The 21,580-nt window shown below is 34.3% G+C and overlaps 1 non-coding gene across 1 annotated transcript; it reads left to right on the top strand.

Moving 5' to 3' along the window:
- The first annotated feature begins 3,913 nt into the window (after positions 1 to 3,913).
- Positions 3,914 to 4,020, top strand: LOC120252124. The gene has a single exon (XR_005533671.1). It is a non-coding gene; the product is annotated as a small nucleolar RNA R71 (small nucleolar RNA).
- Positions 4,021 to 21,580: the final 17,560 nt, after the last annotated feature.

Consider the following 21,580-nt stretch of genomic DNA (forward strand, 5'->3'; position numbering starts at 1 on the left):
ATGGCTCTATACCATGGAATACAAGTAGAGAAGCTCTTATCGACTCACGAACACGAACTATCACCGTGGCCATTCAACGATCTCGCTAGGGATGCCTTTAATGTATCTATAGCTCGGTAGAGACGGACAAGTAGCCTTTGACGACCACAGCTCCATCTGCGACTATGGTTGTATAATACTCGATATAAGCTAGCGAGAGTCAAGCTACAGGTAGTCTGTAGGAAGCTCGTCATGCTCCTCTATGGTAGTAAAGTCCTCATCAGTATAACACAGCAAATCATGAGCGTGTGGCGCTCATACTATAGTGATATCCAAATGCTCAAACTATATCCGTCAACGCTATCGAAACTCTTTCGTAGCGGTCAAACTCGAATGGCGATAGTAACTCCAGCGTCGACATACTGAGATACCTTGGCTTGCGAATAGATAGTAACTCTCCTCCGACTACTACCAGACAACACCTTATCAACCTCACTCAGCCATATCATCAGTGAGCTAAAATTCTCTAAGTGCACTCAAGTCCGGAATCGAGTTTGTCTAAACTTGAGTTTCAATAGTCTCTCAAAGCGGAGCTCGGTGCTCGATGACATCAAAACTCCACTCTGTTCCAGCTCGGGTGAGGGGCTCGCGTGGATGTTTGCTGGCCACTTTCTTTGTTTTGGGGCCATATCGCAGAATTGAAAAGAAATCGATCAAATTCATTCAAAAATAAAATACTGCAGAAATCCACAAGGTCGTGATGGAAATTCCACACCACGTGTCGATCCACGAGGCATGAAACCGCACACGGCCACTATGTAATATGCTACAAAAATACATCATAAATTCATTCTAAAAATGCTTCTAAAACAAACATTCATCATTTAAACATCAAAACAAAGCACATTCAACAGGTTTAATTGAATAAAATCAAGTACGATGAAGAAAAGAGAGAATAAGTGTTTACTAACAAGATGAAGGTAAAAACCTTGAAATATGCGGAAAACTCGGTGAAATCTCTCTAAAACGCAGCGGTGCAAGGTCGAGGAGAGTGCAAGGATGCGTTCTCAAAGTGTTTGGGGAGTGAAAATGAAAAGATGAACAAGATTTTTAAAGAAATCAAGGCCTTCAGATTACAGCCATCCGCAGGCGTGTGGAAATTTCATCACGCTAGTGTGACTCCGCAGAGGAGCTTCACGAGGGGTAGACACACACCCTTAGCGTGCTCTCGGGATAGCACTCTTTTAACTCTGAATGCATCCACATGGGGTGTGAAAATTACCCACGCCTGTATACCCGACCGACGGGGCACCTACACGCACACTTGTTCCCTTTATCCACGACGAGAATTTCTCTAAGTGTTTTCACTGCGCCTTTGTGAAAATTTCACATGGTCGTGGACCTTCACAAGGCCCTTCATAGGGGCATTCGCACATCCATGTATCTTCCAACGATGGAGGGGATTTTCTCTAGAGAGTTTCACACCGGCGTGTCGAGATTCCCTATGCCCATGTGCAGTTTACAAGGTCAGACACAGGGGTAGACACTACGCCCTGTGTCTTAGAGGATAAAAGCTCTAAAACATCTGTAAAGAAACACACGGCCATGTGGAAATTACACACAAGCATGTGACCATCATAGAGTCGATTTCACAAGGGCAATCACACACCCTTGTGTCCTCTTGGGATGAGCTCTGAATGAAAACACATGCCCATGTGGAATTTCCACATGGCCGTGTGTCTTCTCTAGAAGACTTAGAAAAAATTACAGACCCTATAAAAAATTTTTGCACACTTATACACATCTGAGCATGCCTATATTATGGGAAAGTAACCAGAGAATCATGAAAAAGCGGTCGAACGAACAAGAAAAATTTGCCACATACAATTAAGAACATGATAACACCAACAATCCACAAGAAAATCGCATCAATAGGATGTAAAAGATCAAGACACCAACACTCAAGCTCTTATTTATGCAAACACTATCTAATACCAGGAAAAACAGTGAAGACTTGGGTTATCTCCTAAGAAGGGCTTGTTCAGCGTCACTTAGCTGAGCGTGCACTGAACTTACCTCTGCTGGGGCTCATAGATAAAGATTTCCCTCTTACCCATGACTTGTAATCATGATGAACATAGTTTTTTGAAGGTAGAAGGGGAGTCATCAAGTTTGTTACCACACAAGGGTTCATCACCATTACTCCGTTCTTGCTTTCATCCGCGATTAGCCTTAGGGGCATTTCTTGTGGCGTCTTCTTGACGCTTCATCTTACCGAGCATCTTCTTCATGATCCCCGGCGTAGGTTGTACCTTGTCTTCTAGACCAAGCATCGCTGACTTTTCATTCTCCACTTCTTGGTCTAGCACCCTTTTTATATGGAGTGCTGGATGCATCATTTCCTGCATATATTCATCTATTAGTTCATCAGTAGTGTCAAGAAAGTGAAGAGTATCATCAAAGTCTAGAATGACTCATGGCTTGCACGAGGCAATCGTAAACTTGTCATCCCCAACTCGTAAAGTCAACTCCCAGCTGTCCATATCAATGAGAGCCCTAGAAGTGCGCAAGAATAGCCTCCCATGTATCAGCGGGACCTCGATATCCTCATCAACATCCAACACTTCAAAAGTCCATAGGAAATATGTACTTGTTAACCTTCACAATACGTCTTGATGATGCCCTCGGATGTCTAACCGTTTTGGTCTACGCAATTGTAATGTTATCCGAGTGGGCCTAGGCTCTCCCAAGCCTAACTTTTGGAAGAATGTGAAGCTTCCGGGGTACTTCTTGTTGTTCGGCAAATTCTTTTTGTAACTACGCTTGAACATAAAGCGTATAGGATCATAGATGCAGTCTGCTCCAACTTCCTCTTGTTGGTTAAGAGGTCCTTGAGAAACTTTGCATAGCAAAGCATTTGAGACAGTGCCTCGACAAATGGGATATTGATGTGCAACTGCTTGAATAGACCCAAGAACTTCTTATATTTTTCATCATTTTTGTCATTCTTCAATCTTGAAGGATAAGAAATTCTTGGCTTGTATGGTGGGGATACTACCTTCTTCCCTTTGTTTGCTCTCTCCTCAACCTCCACAATCTCGGATGCTTTAGCATTGGTCTTCTCACTTAGAAGCCTACCCTCAACCTTACGACCACTTCTCCAAGTGATCACATTCACATGTTCTCTCCGATTAGTTTCGGTGTTACTGGGCAAGCTTCCTTGAGGTCTCTCCGATAACAATTTCGCAATTTGCCCCACTTGACTCTCCAAATTGTGCAATGACGCGGTGTGGTTGCGAAGTGTGGCTTCAACCGATTTAAATCATATATCTGACAAATGAATGAACTTGGTTAAAGCTTCTCTAGATCGGTCATCCGGTTTTTCCAACCACAGAAACTCGGTTCTCCATATCACGGGGGCTTGTTATTGTTCTTTGGAAACCGTGGTGGTGCCATTATCTTCCGTTGCTCTTAATTACTCCATGAAAGATTTGGGTGGCTTCTCCAACCTGAATTGTAGGTGTTGCTATATAGATTGCCTTGGTTTCTAATTGCATTACCCACAAAGTCCACTTGTTCTACTGAGGGTGTACCACCAATAGAAATAGGGCAATCAGATGGCGCATGTCCTTCCCCACACCCTATGCAACTAGTCACGCCCACCACTCTAATAGAAGGTAGAGTGTCTAACTTCTTGCTCAAAGACTCCACTTGGGCCGCCGATGAAGTAACTGTGTCAATCACATGAAGTAAAGCTACGTTCTTTCTGTTTCTTGTGTTCTATTAATAAATTTTCATAGCCATTTCTTCAATGAGAAGCCGGGCTTCTTTCGGTGTCTTATTCCCTAAGGTGCCTCCTACTATAGCATCAAGTAACTATCTTGTGCTCAGATTCAACCAATTATAGAAAGTCTGAATGACCATCTACTCGGGGAACCCATGTTGAGGACATTTCCGTAGGAGCTCCTTGAACCTATCCCATGTCTCAAATAGAGACTCCAATTCTGTTTCCATAAAAGAGGATATTTCATTCCTAAGCTTTGTAAATTTTTTGAGAGGGAAATATCGGGCAAGAAAAGCTTCTATCATCTCCTCCCATGTAGTGATAGATGCTTTACGTAATGAATATAGCCATTGCTTCGCTTTCCCTTTCAAGGAAAACTGGATAGCCCTCAACTTATTGGCATCATCCGTAACACCATTGATCTAGAGCATGTCGCACACTTCCAAGAAGTTTTCTATATGATTGATTGGATCCTCATCGGCCAAACCATTAAATTGTGCCAATCTGCTGTAACATTTGGATGAATCTTTGGCTTAAGCTCAAAAATTCTAAGTCGTGATCGGTGGCGCATAATGCTAGATTGTGTCCAAGAGCTGCTGATGCGGCATAATCGAGCATGGTGTCCTATGCTGCCCATTTCTGTTCTTCTATATCGGACCCTTCACCTTCTACCTCAGACTTGATTTGTACGTTTCTTGCATAAGTTCTTTACCCCTTGTATGAAATGTTCGTTTTAAGTTCGGGGATCACCTTCAACCAATATCGAAGAGTTCCCTTGGGTCATAACACGGAGTTACTGACCAAAGAAAGAAAAAAACAAATCGGAATGATGGAATAATAAGAAAGTGTGAAATAGAATAAATATTGAATAGCTAAAATAACAAAGTGCAAAGTGCTTCTAAAATGCCTACTTCCGGTAACGGGCTAAAAACTTAACAACGCTTTTTTGCGTGTGTACCGCAAGTGCACGGATTTGTCGAAGTAATAATACACCGGTGAGTAGGTAGTCGAATCCACATGGAATAGTGATTACAAACACAAAGATTGTTATTTAACTAGAACAAGGATGAATTAATAGTGATGTGAATAAGAATCAATGCAAATAGAAATAAGAAAAGAAGAAGAACGTGTAAAAATAAGATAGGAGAGGCAATCGACGATAAACGGGCCACCCAGACATTGCTCACCATAGGATTATTGTTTCAAATACAAGACCAATCATTATGTTCCCTAACTAAAGATTAATGAGTCATATAGATCCTTAAACATACGGTGCCAAAACTTAATGTCAACCATGACTAACCCTACACTATACCCCGATGGAGAAATCTCTTAGTTTCGACATCTCACGATATGCTAGGTTGCTTAGGGCTCTGGGGATTCCAATTGATAAATCCTATTTTCTAAAAAAGATCTAACCATTTGGTCCATGCGAAAGACCCCTAGTCACAATTAATCCCCAGATACTAAGGATTACTTCAATGCTTCACTCCGTTGCTTGCGTAACTAAGTCCCAGCGGAGTTCATCTCTTAGCACTTCACACTATTATGACTGCAAAGAACTCTTGGAATGTGTAGATAGAATAAATCTCACCGGAGGTGAAAGGGGATGTTCCGCTACCTCTCGACTCACCTTCTCAACCCTCTCCAATTTAGTATTGTCTAACCCTCATGGTGTGTCACTAATCCACAAGGATTACCAAAATGGATTCTCAACCGTAGTGTCACTCTAAGGGAAAATCAACTCAACAAGCATTCATGATTGGAACTCAATTAAAACATCAATTAAAGGAAGCATAACAAAAGGTCAAAAAAACAACATCATCCTAGGGTTTACAAGTCCAAGTACCCACTAGGGGTTTAGCTCTCCATGGAGCAAAATAAAATCAATAATAAAATCAAAAGTAAAAAATACGTAATCCATAAAAAAAACCACCTTGTTTTTGTATCAATGGTCTTGTTGAGTGGCCGCATCTTCTCTAAAGGTCCCCTCATCAAGCCTAGGGCACGACTCGCGGGATCGGTACCGACGAAAGCTCCACCAATAATTCTCTTCTGAAGGAAGCATGATGTCGAAGGCCGTGAAACCCTCCAAAAGCCTAGCCAAAGCCTCTCCAAACCATAGCCGCGAGCGGCTCCAATGGTGAGAAATGATAGCCAAAAGATGGAAAGAAGGACCCTTAAATCGGGCTGAACTTGTGATTTAAATAGGGCTCGAATTGGGCATCCACACGGGCGTGTGGAATTTTCACATGCCCGTGTGAATCTCCAGGAAATCGATTTTTCTGCGGCCTGTGAACAGTAACTGCCATAGTAAATTGCTACAGTGATTTACAACAACGCATGTTACAGTGTCTACTATAGTAATCCGGCAAAATACTGCCGAATCAACACTCTTCATCGAGGCAACATAAACGCGTACACGTCTACGCTATAGATTGCGTTGCATCTTCAAACAAAAGCACATTTAACAACAATCTTGCTAGTTTTGCACAAGTCAGAATACACGAGTGTGATGGCCTTTGTGCCCTTCCAATTTGCATATTTCTTTGAACACCACGGAGGTTGGCATAGACTCGCATGTATTTGAGCACAACTTGTGTCTTCACGTTTGTTCACTCCAAGATTTCATCAACTAAGTGCACTTACAATCTACTTTGGCTTCTTTCTTCTATTTTTGTCTACACAACCTTACGTGCACAAAAGAACACAAATACACATGTATTAGGGATAAAATCTGAGAAACATAATGCTCATCGTAAGAAAAGAATACTTTATAATACTAATACACAAGCACTTATCAAACATGATACCAGGGTTATGATTAAAAACTGAAAACGAGACATTTCGAGAAGAAAACATGGGATTAGGATTTTGGCTTAGAAATAGTGGACATTCCGAAAAGAAAACATATCATTAGGGTTTTGTTTGAAAAATAGGAGAAATTCCAAAAAAAACTTAAGATTAGGGTTTTGATTAAAAAAATTTGATACATTACGAAAAGAAGACATATGATTATTGTTTTGATTAAAAAAATAGGAGGTATTCCGTAAAAAAATATATGATTAGGGTTTTAATTCAAAAATAGAATGCATTCCAAAAAGAAAACATAGAATTAGGATTGTGAGAAAAGAAAATAGTAAACATTCCTAAAAACAACACATTGGATTAGGGTTTTTATTGAAAAAAATAGTAGACATTCAAAAAGAAAATATAGGATTAGTGTTTTTGATTGAAAAAAATAGGATACATTACTATAAGAAAACATAGGATTATGGTTTTAATTTAAAAAAATAGTAGACAGACAAAAATGAAAAACATAGGATTACTTTTTTTGGTGAAAGATAGGAAACATACCAAAGAGAAAAGATTGGATTGTGATTTTTATTCAAAAATAGGACACATTATGAAAAGAAAACATAACGACTAGGGTTTTGATTAAAAATATGTTATATTCCAATCAAAAACCATAATCTTAGATTTTCAATCAAAACATTACTATAAGAAAACATAGTGTTTTTGTTTTGATTAAAAATAGAAAAATAGGGGACATTTCCGAAAGAAAACATAGGATTAGGGTTTTCGTTAAAAAATATGAGACATTACGAATACAAAATATACGATTATTGTTTTGATTTAAAAATAGGAGCCATTGCGAAAAGAAAACATATAATTTGGGTTTTGATTACAAACATTCCCAAAAAGAAAAAAACATTGTATTAGGGTTTTGATTCAATAACGATGAGACATTCATATAAGATTAGTGTTTTCATTGAAAAATAGGAGACATTACTATAAAAAATCATAGGATTTTGATTTTAATTCAAAAATAGTAGACAAGAAGAATAGAAAACATAGGACTCGGGTTTAAATTGAAACATAGAGAGATTTTTACGAAAATGAAAAACATACAATTATTATTTTTATTCAAAAATAGGAGGCATTACAAAAAGAAAACATAAGTCTAGGGTTTTGATTAAAAATATGATACATTTCAATCAAAAACCCTAATCTTGTCTTCAATCAAAACATTACTATTAGAAAACATAGGATTAGGGTGTTGATTAAAAATTGAAAATAAAGGACATCCAAAACAAAACAAAGGATTAGGGGTTTGATTAAAAAATAGCAGACATTCCCAAATGAAAACATAGGATCAGGGTTTTGATTGAAAAATACGATGCATTCTGAAAAGAAAACATGAAACTAGTATTTTGAATCAGGACCCTAATAATACATTTTCTTTTGGAAATGCCCCATATTTTTCAGTTTTTAATCAAAACTCTAATCTTATGATTTATTTTTCATCAAAATCATAGCTTTATGTTTTCTTTTCATAATGCCTCCTATTTTTGAATAAAAATCAGAACTATATGCTTTCTTTTCGATATGTCTCCTATCTTTCAATCAAAACCCAAATCTTATGTTTTTTTAAAACCTAATCCTATATGTACTTATAGTTATCTCTCCTAATTTTCATTCCAAACCGTAATCCTATATTATCTTATAGTAATGTCTTCTAATTTTCTATCAAAACCTTATTCCTATGTTTTCTTTTCAATTGCCTACTATCTTTCAATCAACACCGTAATCCTATGTTTTCTTTTTGGAATATGTCCTATCTTCCAATCGAAACTCGAATACTATGTTTTCTTTTCTTAATGTCTCCTATTTCTCAATTTCATATCAAAACCCTAACCTATGTTTAATTTTCGGATTGTCTACTATTTTTAAATAAAAATCTAATCCTTTCTGTTTTGTCGGAATGTCTGTTATTTTTTAATCAAAACACTAATCCTATGTTTTCTTTATGGAATGTGTCCTATTTTTCAGTTTCGAATCAAAACCATAATCCTCTATCCGAATATCTCATTTTCTTGATTGAAAACTCAAATCCTACTTTTTTGTTTAGTGAATGTCTTCTAATCTGTAATGAAAACTCTAGTCCTATTTTTCGCAATGTCTCATATTTTTCAATGAAAATCTGAATCCTATGTATTCATTTCAAAATGCCTCTTATTTTTGAATCAAAACCCTAATCCTATATTATCATTTTGCAATGTCTACTCTATTTTCAATGAAAATACAAATCCTATCTTATTTTTGAATCAAAACCCTAACCCTAATCCTATGTTTTGGAATGTCTGTTATTTTTTAATCAAAACACTAATCTTATGTTTTCTTATAGTAATGTCTCCTATTTTTCAATTAAAACTATAATCCTATATTTTCTTTTCGGAATGCCTACTATATTTGAATCAAAATCGTAATCCTTTCTTTTCATTTGTTAATGTGTTATAGTTTGCAAACAAAACTTAAATCCTATGGTTTTTTCCCTAATATCTCCTATTAATTAGTTTCAAATTAAAAACATAGGTTAGAGTTTTTTTGATTCAAAACTTATAATTGTATGTTTTGTTTTTGTAATGTCTCCTATGTTTTCCATTCATAATACCTCCTATTTTTAATTAAAATCCTAATTCCACGTTTTCTGTTCTGAATGCCTCGTATTTTTGAATCAAAAGCCTAATATAAAGTTATCTTTTTGAAATGTCTTCTAATTTTTTAATCAAAACAATAATCGTATTCTTTCTTTTAGAAATGTCACCAATTTTTTGGTTTTAAATTAAAACGCTAATCCTATGTTTTCTTATAGTAACAGCTCCTATTTTTCAATTAAGACCCTAATCCTATATTTTTTCCTTTCGAAATGTCTCATTATTTTCAATCAAAATCCTAATCCTATGTTTTCTTTTAGAATGACTCCTATTTTTGAATCAAAACATTAATTTTATGCTTTCTTTTGGGAATGTCTACTATTTTTAAATCAAAACAATAATCTTATGTTTACTTTTCATAATGCCTCGTATTTTATAATCAAAACCCTAGTCCTAAAATTTCTTTTTGAATGCCTCCAATTTTTTTATGAAAACCCTATTTTTATTTTTCTTTTGGGAATGTCTGCAAATTTTTAATTAAAATAATAATCCTATGTTTTATTTTCAGAATGGCTCATGTTTTTCAACCAAAACACTAATCCTATGTTTTCTTTTCTAAATATCAACCTTTTTTTAGTCAAAATCCTAATCTTATGTCTTATTTTCTAAATGTCTCATATTTTTTTGATCAAAACCCTAATCCTATGTTTTTCTCTTCAGAATGCCTACTATATTTCTATCAAAGTCCTAATCCTGTGTTTTCTTTTTTGAATGACTACTATTTTTGAATCAAAATCCTAATCCTATGTTTTGTTATTGTAATATCTCCTATTTTTCAATCAAAACAATAATCCTTAGTTTTTTTTTTTCAAAATGCCTACTATATTTGAATCAAAACTCTAATCGTAGGTTTTATTTATTGAATGTTGATAAGTGCTTGTGTATAAGTAATATGAAGTATTCTTTTATAACATTAAGCATTACTTTTATCAGATTTTATCACTCAAACGTGTGTATTTGTGTTCTTCTGTGCTTGTAGGGTTATGAAGACAAAGTTGGAAGAAATAAATCAAAAGTATATCGTGGATGCATTTGTTGATGAAGTTCTTGGACTGAACAAATGTGAAGACACAAGTTGTACTCAAAGATATGTGGGCGTATGGCAACCTCCATTGTGCTCAAATGAATGCACAAGGTGGAGGGACACAAAGTCAGTCACACTCATCTATCCTGACTTGTCCAATACTAGAAAGAGCTTTGTCAATGTGGTTCCATTCAAGACGTGACACGATCTACCGCATTGATGTGTTCCCATTCATGTGGCCTCGGTGAAAAGAGTGGATTCGGGAACATTTTTGTATACCTCCAAAAGAGTGCTTCCTCGTGAGGCATTCTTGTATACAAATTTGCAGGCTAAGTTGATGCTCTCTGCAGCAAACCTGGTTAGTAAACCATTTATCACTCATAAGTTCATTGCATATCATAAGATGTGCATGCAATGCACTTAATGAATACAAAGTCATAGGATATGCATGCAATTGCAATTTAATATTAAAATATGCCTGTGACCCTTCGGATGGTAATGCTGGAGCTAGGACGGCCATAAGAAATGCCATACTCATCCCACCCACTCTTCATAGCAACCAAGTCAATTTGTTTCTCAAAAACCATATAGGTATAGACTTATATCATTGAGAACATACTTTAGTTTAGCTATAACCAAGACTTTTTACAGTTTAAATCAGAAAATCCTTTACTCAATTACAAAACATAAGTTTTTCAGTAAACACACAAGTTCTGCAAGCTATATTAACAGCACATATAAAGTTATTTGTTCTAGCTTGGTTGCAGCTTTAGTATTTGTAGATTAAAAATTATATTTTAAAGGTAATTAGCTTCCTCGCACACAAACCCACACTTTAAAGTCTCAGCATACGCATATCTGTTAAAGGAATATTGTTCAGACTGCTTCCCACAACTAAGAGAAACTTACCATAATACTTGTGTGGATGTCTTCTATCATCATTGATAGATATGTTGTACATTTTTAGGGTTATCTCTATGATCAAGGTATTCCATACATAACAACAAAGTAGCCACTTACGAGATGATATTAGCAGAGCGTAACAATTATGATGATCATTTAGTACTTAGCTATTGTTTACTACGACCAAGCAGACGAACAATATTTGTTCATACTTTTTCATGGTTTGCATTTTCAATGGCATCCCAGATGCCCATGATGCCCTGTTGATTGACATTTGGCACATAGAAGCAATTCGAAAATAAATGAACTGTTGAGATTGAATGAGTAGTTGATTTTTTTTTTGCTGAGTAGTTTAACATGAAGCTTATTCATGTAAAGCTGTTGACATCTATAATTCTTGAACCATATCAAGAGTAATAAAAAGAACACAAAATAAAGAAGTAAATAGTAGGTCTTATTGATGGATGTCCTCTAACTTGTTGAGATTGATAATATTTAATTTTCCTTCAAAAACTTACTGAATGAAGTTAAACTAAAAAACAGACGTGATGGATGTCTCCCATGAATGAGATAGGAACAACAGAGCCTCTATGAGATTATCTAAAATCCACAAAACAACCATACACTATAATGAAATAAAGAGAAGTTTTTTCACTTTTATCAACATCTATATGCCAAAGAGCTACAGAAAAATTCAATTTTTTATCCTGTCAAAACTCAGTAAAATCAGGCAAAAATGAAAACTTATTGCAATTATTATACAAATTGGTGTGCAAGATCAAGAGCTTCATCTCTAAAACAAATTGATGTCCAAAAAATAGAATCCGAACTCAAAGTCAAAAAGAAGATGATAACATGGCTAAGAAGCAAGTAGAAAAGCTGACAACTTCTTTAACATGTCTTTAAAACATTCATTTAATGAAGGGTAGCTATGAACCAAAACTTGAAACATTCATTTAATATATAGTAGATTGAAAGGGATGCATCATGCAACATTAACCAAAACAACGAGGATTCAAAAACACAAATCTATTGAAAATTTTCAACAATGAAAACATCTCATTTTAAATAAAAAGACATTCCAAGTTTCATTGCAAACCTGAAAATTAAGAGAAAAAACAAATTAGCAAAATTTAAAACAATCTTTTCTTTTATTAAAATAGGAAAATACTAATAGAAATCTCACCAACAAAATAGAAATACTGATGTTAGGAAGATGAAACCATGATCATAATTTTTCGAAATTACATCTGCAAAATAAGAATGAATAAATTAGCTTATGTCATATAAAATAAATAAAAACTCTTCTCCATAAGAAATTGATTACCAGTAGAAGCTATATGATCTTCATCTCATCTTCATTGGGATTAGAAAATCCGACGTCATTATTTTGTGAGTGAGATGTCCCCAGGCCCTATAAGATATAGTTGTAGTTATCTAGACATGAAACATCCTCATATAATTTAGCATTTTATATTAAAAAAATATACCTTTGTAGATATTGCAGATAATATAGCATCTACACCACCTTCCAGACCACTTTGGTGACCAGCAGCTTGAATCAATATATCTACTTTATTCTTCAAATGAGTAATATCATTTTCCATCAAGCTATTTTGACTTTCCAAGAGCCTTTTTTGGCTTTCTAGGTGTTCACACCTTTCCATTAGTTCATGGCGACTAGGATGAGGTCCATGAAGGTCTTTAAGTGAAATTCCTGGATCATACATTCTGCAACGCCCATGGTTATCTTCTCCCATGATGACATGGGAGAATATTTTATCCCTTAGCATACTAGAACTCTGGGAATCCTCTGGTAGTTGGGATGACAAAGTATTCACTTGGGCTTGTCTCATAATTTTATAGTATTTAAAATAGGTAGAACATAATAAATTTAATGGGTAAAATATACAGAATAAGAAAAAATTTGAAGTATGCACAACTCTTCCTATGCAACAGCATCAACAAATGTCCCATCTCTTTTTTGATGTAACATGTAAAGCATATCTAGTCGTGATGGTTCTACCCCATCATTATTGATAGTATAGTACCACAAAAAGTTAATTTCATATTAATCCTAATATTTTCATTGATTGTAAAATTAAAATTGCGTAAGCTTTTATGATAAATTTTACCTCTTCATAAAATCTTCTTGCAAAAATTTTTGTACCAGATCTGTGAGGCATGCTTTGTTTTCCTCTATATAGATTAAATTTCTTGACTGAAATATAATTAAATATGTTAGGAAAATACCTTACCAGAATCACTTTCCCAAAAATCTACCAACCAATTCCATTCTACGTGTTCTAGCTCCAAAGGACAATTTCTTTTTGCACCTACTTGTCACCCTTGAAAGGATTATAATTGTTCTTTTTAAGTTGACATTTAAAATCCTTCCATTTTTTATTAAATGACTGAAGCACCCATTCTTTGAGATTGATGTCAATATCAAAAACATCCTACAACATAATTAAATTTAAAATATCATCAATTTGATTTGGTTAACACAAAATTTTCTAGAAGCATAAGATTATAAACAATACCTGCACTCTTTGCCAAACATTCTCCTTATCTTCTTGTGGCACATGCCTCGAATTTGTGCATCGGGAAGAAAAAAATCTAGGTCTATGTACCATAGTACCTAGAAATTGGCCCAACTCTCGAGCACCATCACCAACTGGTTGTCCTCTACTATTAGCAAGGACCACTCTTTTTGTTGAGTTCCCGTCACTGTTGCATGATCCATCGAGCCTGGGATGACCTCTAACTTTTTTTTGAATTCCTAAAATTATTAAAAAGATATCTCAAATACTGAATTTAAGAGTGAATAATAAAAATTTACAAAATATTCTAACTAGAATCAGAAGTAGACTCATCATGTACACGATTTGAAGTAGGCCAAGTGCTTATAGAGTGGCTTGAGTTGGATAAGATAGAGTCGGACCTTCTACTCAACCACGGGCCTACCACGTCTTAAAAAGAGGCCACATTTAGTCATCACACAAAAAGTTACAGATGTTATTCAAAAACTTAATTAAAAATTAAAAATTGATCAGATAAAATATTTTTTAATTTGGTTTCAAAATATAAATACAAATTGTGAAATAGCAGCAAACCTTTATAAGTCAAATTTCTTAATCAGTATCTTCATCATATTCATCGAGTTGAATCCTTCATTAAAGTAAGAATAGCAACCCTCGATAATGCTAATTCGAAGTCGCTTTACTAGAGTCTAGAATGATTCCTACGAATCCCCCATTGGCAACTACTACGGGTAGAACCTAAAATTGGAACCACAAATGATCACCTTCATGGATTTTAAGACAAAAAAAATTAATAGAATTGAAAGCAAAATCTTACTATGATTGCTTTTTAAGATAAGAATTCATGACTGAATTTTGCAAAATCTAATTAAAAACAGATACTTTATTATTATTGTAATTATTATTTTAAAGGAACTACTTAATTGGAGAAAGTGAGCAGTATGAGCGGAATAATCAAATCTGTTCGCAATCTCCAAACAAATTCCTATAACTAATTTCCTCCAAAAGGAAAACTAGCAATATGAATAGAATAGTCCAGTCGTTCTTCACCAATCTCAAAACAAATGTCTACAAATGCAACCATTCTATCGAACCCAGTCATACTTATCAACCACACACAAAGCTTTCCCTAAAGTTAAACTATTCTTAATCTCAAACTTGTCAATATAAGCAAACTAATGCAATATCATAACAAATCTCTAAAAAAACAAAATTTTCATCAAAAATCACTAATATGCTTAGTAATCACAGAACAAAAAGCTTAACAAAAACAAAATTAATGTTAATCAAATTAACAAAATTAATGTTGGCTTATTACAAATCAATTTTGCAACTTGCGCATAGGGCATATCAAATAGGGAATTTTCATAGCTATGCTTCATCATCACCTTATATATATGTATGTTTGAGAAATTGGTGTTAAAAAGGTTTGATTGGCTGGCCTCATATAAGAAAATCTTCAAACATTTACCCTTGAATAATTTATGGAATAGATTACTTAGTTAACATATAATATTTAATAGAATTATTCATTTCTACTACACAAAAATGAAGACAAAAGTAAGGTAATATAACTGAGTTTAGTTAAACAAAGGACACAAAGGACACATAGATCAATCAAATAAAAATAAAATGCAATTCATAACAAAAACCAACATTATAGAACTACATCTTCTAAACCTAAGAGTTCATGTTTCATGTCCTACTTCTAAACCTAAGAGTTCATGTTATTATTAATTTTATGATATAGTTGAAGAATTATTGTCAATTTGCCAATTTAAGAATAGGCAAAAAAATCTAATATGATATCTAATATTCGACATGTAATGTCATACTCATGACAACCATGAAATATAATACGTAATTGTAAGATTTTAGTGTAGGAATATATATAAGTGATAAAGAGACAGAATTAATTGAAAATACGAACACAATGCCATGTCCTTTGTCAAATCAAAACAATTTTGATGGATTCAAAAAGAAATATATTATTTTCAAAGCTGAGCCATGTTTATCTTTTTTGTTTCTCCAGAAGGATGAGAACTGAATGCAATTGGACCATCCACTTTAATAAGATTCCTTGCTAATGTTGTTATGTATATTACATTACATCATTGATAACAGACACACACAACTTTTCATATGTTTCCTTTGATTGTCAATCTCTATTTCAATAGTACAAATGATCCATTTCAATGTATCATATTCACAACTTCATCATCAAAGAATGTGGGTGGATTCATTGAATTTTTTTTATTTTCATTTTTTGGGTGCATAAATTCAATGTTTCTCATTTAGAAAGCATAGCCACTTCAAATTTTTTTGATACAACAATTTGCTAAACAAAGATAGATAGATTTAGACTTGTTTTCTAGAGAAATCAAACCTGGGATTCAAGAAATAAGTCAAACAAAACAAGATAGATGTTGAAGAGATATGTCCAGTCATAGCTTACACAAACTTAAAAACCACTAAAAACTCATCCCTAGACTAAGTCAAACATGGCCATTTACTAGTGGAGGGTATGGCTTCATTATTTGGAGTCATGACGTGATGAATTAAGGAAATTTACATGCCACTAAACGATGAATATTTTGGAAATTAGATGTTGTCTCTCGTTAGATGACATGTTCTTTAACCCCAGACATATATATATCTTATAAATAATGGTGGTAAAAAAAGCATATTATTTTTTTTAAGATTGTTTTGGTTCAGAGAACTTCATCTGTGTGTGTGTGTGTGTATTAAAATGCTCAAATGTGAACAATTTAACTAGGCAACCGTAGTATCCTTGGCCAGGTGGGAGATGTTATATGTATATAAATGCCATATATGTATATGTATATGTATATTTGTATAAAATTAATAGATAAAATAAAATTAACTTGAATGTCCATTAAAATTTAAACAGTTAGGCAACAACTAAAGACCTTGCTTTGGGAGAGAATTTTAATCTAGTGTTTTCGCACAAATGTAAATGAAACAAACAATATGATAATAAGTGATCCAGATTTGTTCATAAGATGATCCAGAATTACAAACACATCTATCCTAGATTTTATCTTTAACAATCTGTAATTCTAATAATAACCAAAAATCTATGGACCTACTGAACAAATTAACTAAACGTGCACCATCACTACGCCATCAACCGCATTGAAATCCTCTCCATGAATTCGGATTTCTTCTACTATTTTTAATCTTTTTCTCTAAAAATCTCAGGTTAATCCCTGCTTAAACTTACTAATTTTAACCAGAGGAAATGAAAACGAATGATTATTGTCATCACTACAAGATCAAACCCACTGAAATTATCGCCATGAAAATAACATTGAGAAACAAAGATGTGAACTTGGATTTCTCCATTTTTTTCATCTATTTCTCTGAGAAAAAGCCTTTAACTGATGTTCTAAACTACAAAGAGAGGAAATAGAAAAGAAGGATGATGATGATGATGATGAGAAGTACCTTCAAGGAGAGGGAGTGAGGGGTGAGATCTAGGTCCTCGTCCTTAGCCTCCGAGAAGTAACGGAGAAAGGGGAAGGTTGATTCAATGGAGATGAGGTTGTGAGCATAAGCATCAACGAGAGAGAGATCCTCTCCACAGCTAGAGAATCAATGGGGAAGATTGAATCAATGGAGACGTGGTACTTAGCCTCCAAAACGCGAGAAAGAAATAGGGAGCGAGAGAGAAAGAGTGGGCCAGAAGAGAAAGAGAGAGGAAAAAAGAGAAAGAAAGAGATTATATATACAATGGTTTAATTACAACATGGGATTAGGGTTTTTATTCAAAAATAGAAAGAGAGAGAAGAAGTGGGCCAGAAGAGAAAGAGAGAGGGAAAAAGAGAAAGAAAGAAAATATTGGATTAGGGTTTTGATTCAAAAATAGCAGACATACCAAAAAAAAAACATAAGATTATTGTTTTGATTAAAAAATAGGAGTCATTCTGAAAAGAAAACATAGGATTAGGGTTTTCATTGAAAAATGTGAGACATTACAAAAAAAACCTTGGATTATTATTTTGATTTAAAAATAGCAGACATTCCCAAAATAAAACATAAGATTAGGGCTTCGATTGAAAAATATGAGACATTACTATAAAAAAACATGGGATTAGGGTTTTGATTAAATAATAGTAGATATTCCGAAAAGAAAACATATGATTAGGGTGTTGATCGAAAACCGATAAATATCAGACATTATGAAAAGAAAACATAGAGTTTGTGGTTTAATTGAAAAATAGGAGACATTACGAAAATAAAATGTAGAAGACATTGCTATAAGAAAACATAGGATTCAGATTTTGATTAAAAAAAATATGAGACATTCTAAAAACCACATAGGATTTTAGGGTTTTGATTAAAAAAATGAGATAATCCAAAGAGAAAACATATGCTTTTTGAAAGATACTATTAGGGTTTTGATTGAAAATTGATAAATAGGACACATTATGAAAAGAAAACATAGGATTCGGGTTTTAATTAAAAGATAGGAGAAAGTCCAAAAAAAATATAGGATTATGATTTTGATTCAAAATTGTAGGTATTCTGAAATAAAACATAGGATTAAGGTTTTGATTGAAAAATATAAGATATTACTATAAGAAAATATAGGATAAATTTTTTGATTAAAAATAGTAGACATTCCCAAAATAAAACATAGGATTGGGGTCTTGATAAAAAAATATCAAACATTTAAAAATGAAAGTAAAGGATTAAGGTTTTGATTAAAAAATAGGAGATGCCGCAAAAAGATAGGAGGCATTTGTAAAAGAAAACTTTGGATTACAGTTTCTGAATGTCACCTAATCAGAAAAGAAAATATAGGATTAGGGTATTAATTGAAAATATGACAAATATGAAAAAAAAATATAGGTAGTGCTTCCAAAAACAAAAGATAGGATTAAGGTTTTGATTTAAAAAAATGAGGCATACCCAAAATAAAGCATAGGACTAAGGTTTTCATTCAAAACTGATGAATAAGAGACATTAAGATAGGAACACAAAGGATTCTGGTTTTGATGGAGAGATAGGAGACATTGCAAAAATAAAACATATGATTATGGTTTTGGTTCAAATATAGTAGGCATTCTTAAAATAAAACGTAGGATTAGGATTTTGATTGAAAAATAGGAGACATTACTATAAGAAACAATAGTTTTAGGGCTTTGATTCAAAATTAGTAGACATTGCGAAAAGAAAAAACATAAGATTAGTCTTTTCATTCAAAAATAAGCAGCATTCTGTAAAAAAAAACATAGGATTAAAGTTTTAATTCAAAAATAGGAGCCATTATGAAATGAAAACATAACATTAGGGTTTTGTTTTCAAAAAATAGTAGACATAAAGAAAAGGAAACATAGGATTCAGATTTTGAATAAAAGATAGGTGATGAGTGCAATCCATATCAATTTTTTTCTTACCGTCAATTCATGCTTTTGCTTGCCTTTTAGCACATTTTTTATACATTAGGTGCTATTATAGGTATGCGTGTTAATGATGCCGGAGTTGAGAAGCTCAAAGAAATTAGAAGTAAATCTGGTTACCAATCGAGTGAAAATTGAAGAAATGTCTAAGTGTCCAAGCTCAGTACGGGTAGAGCACAATTGTGCTTTGTCCCCTTGAATAACCCTGGCACTTTCCGATCAAGTGAAAAAGCTTACAATAGAGTGTCACCAGGGCAAACACGGTTGGAGCATGATCATGTCACTCCCCGTAGAAATCTCAAGCTGGAGTTATTTTCTATGCAACAAGGGAAGCACACACTAGATGCTCCTAGCACAATCATGCTCAAGTGAAACATGGTCCAAGCACAATAGCGCTTCTTTCCACTGGAAATTCCAGGCGAACACTTGGCCGATTCATTCAAAACCATTCCCTAGAAACATGGTTAAACATGATCTCGCTTAGGTCGTATCGAGCTCGATGAAAATCCTTTTTAACTCTAGTTTCTAGAGTTTGCTCTCATCTTTGTTCATGGATTCTACTCTCCACCGGGAGAACTTTGAAGAGGGTAAAGATCAGGGTTCACCACAACTTCTAACCGGATAAAGGAAGAGTTGGAGGCACAATAGAAGTGGGATTAAGCATAAGGAGCTCAGCAAGGAAGATTATCTTGAGAAGAAGGGAGGCATGTCTTCTTTATCTAGTTCTTCATCTATGTTTTCCTTGTTGTGCCCATCCATGAGGGGCTAACCGTCCACGGTCCTCCTGGATGTGAACTATGTTGTTTTGTATGCTTTGACTACTTGATTTTTAATGCTTACGGAGTTCATTTGGTTTATTGTATTTAATCTTGTGTTTGCATAACTTGATGTTTTGATTTGCACAGTTGCACAAGTAATCTAGTTAACTTACCAAAACTTGGTGTATTTGAGAACCATAGATGTAACATTGCTTTTGTGCACAGACTTGAAGCATAGAATGTACCTGGTAAATTTTAGAAATAAGTCAGCATGCTATAACTCATAAGAATCATCTCGGTGCATTGCTCTTTTGTTGTTGAAAACACAATCCTAATCCCCCAGTCAGTACCATCATTCTCTCCTTCATTGCTAGTTTTTAATCCGATCTTATTTCAATCTTTGTTTAACTAAACATAAGAAGATAAATTAATATTTTAAGTCCAGTACTTGTGGTTCGACAACCCTACCCAATCAGGAGGTATCACTTTAGTACTTGTATGCGACCCGTGCACTTGCGGAGACCACATCCAGTTTTTGGCGCTGTTGCCAGGGACTAGCAATTTTTAGAAAAAATTGGACCCGTGGTGATTTAGTTTGTTAATATTGTTTATATTTGTGAATACCTATTTTCTTGTCAGTTTTATTCATTATTTTTGCTTTCTCTTCATTTTCATTATTTTTCTAGCCTTAAGATTATATTGATCTATCTTAGAGGGCATTGCCATGATTGTATGACCCGTGGAAGTACATATTTTCCATTGTCAAATCTTTGATCCTGAAATTGAGAGGAATTTTTGAAGAAGAATAAAATAGATTAACTTGAGCGAAACAGGGTCAGTGGAAATAAGTGTTGAAGTTGGTCAAGAAGAATATATGATCAGGAACGAATAGCATAGTATTTCAGATTTTGCCCAACCAAACATGGAAGGAGTGGGGTCTAGTATTGTTCGCCCTCTAGTTGCTATGAACAATTTTGAGCTAAACCCTAATTTTATTCAGATGGTACAACAAATGTGTCAATTCGAAGGATTTCGATATGAAGACCCATATGAGCATTTGAGGAGTTTCCTTGAGATTTATGATACTTTAATGCAAATAACGTCTCTGAGAAGGATGTTCGTCTTAAACTCTTTCCATTCACAATGCGAAGAAGAGGCCAGACAGTGGCTAAATTCCTTGCTACAACGGTCATTAACAACATGGAAGCAAATCTCAGAAACCTTTATCACAAGATATTTTTGTAAAACAAAGATCACTAAGTTGAGGAATGACATCTCATCCTTTATGTAGCTAGAGTCCGAATCTTTGTTTGATCCTTGGGAAAGATAAAAGGAAATGCTGAAAAAATGCCCACCTCATGGGATTGTCGAATTGATGCAAATCTAGATTTTTTATAATGGGTTAAACATCTTCACCATGCAAATGCTCGATGGAGCCTTAGAGGGATCATTGTGTAACAAGCAACCAAGTGTGGCATACACTTAAATCAAAGAGATGGCAAATAATGGATACTAATGGAGTTCTGATAGGACCAAATCGTCAAGGTAGCCAGAATTTACCATGTGGATGTTGTCAGCACATTGGCCATGCCGGTTAAACTATCAGAAAGTGATTAGATTCAATATAATAGATCACCTCAATCAGTGGGCTTTCTGGAGATAGTT

This window comes from Dioscorea cayenensis, chromosome 20 (genome assembly GCF_009730915.1).
Source record: "Dioscorea cayenensis subsp. rotundata cultivar TDr96_F1 chromosome 20, TDr96_F1_v2_PseudoChromosome.rev07_lg8_w22 25.fasta, whole genome shotgun sequence".
NCBI classification, from domain to species: domain Eukaryota; kingdom Viridiplantae; phylum Streptophyta; class Magnoliopsida; order Dioscoreales; family Dioscoreaceae; genus Dioscorea; species Dioscorea cayenensis.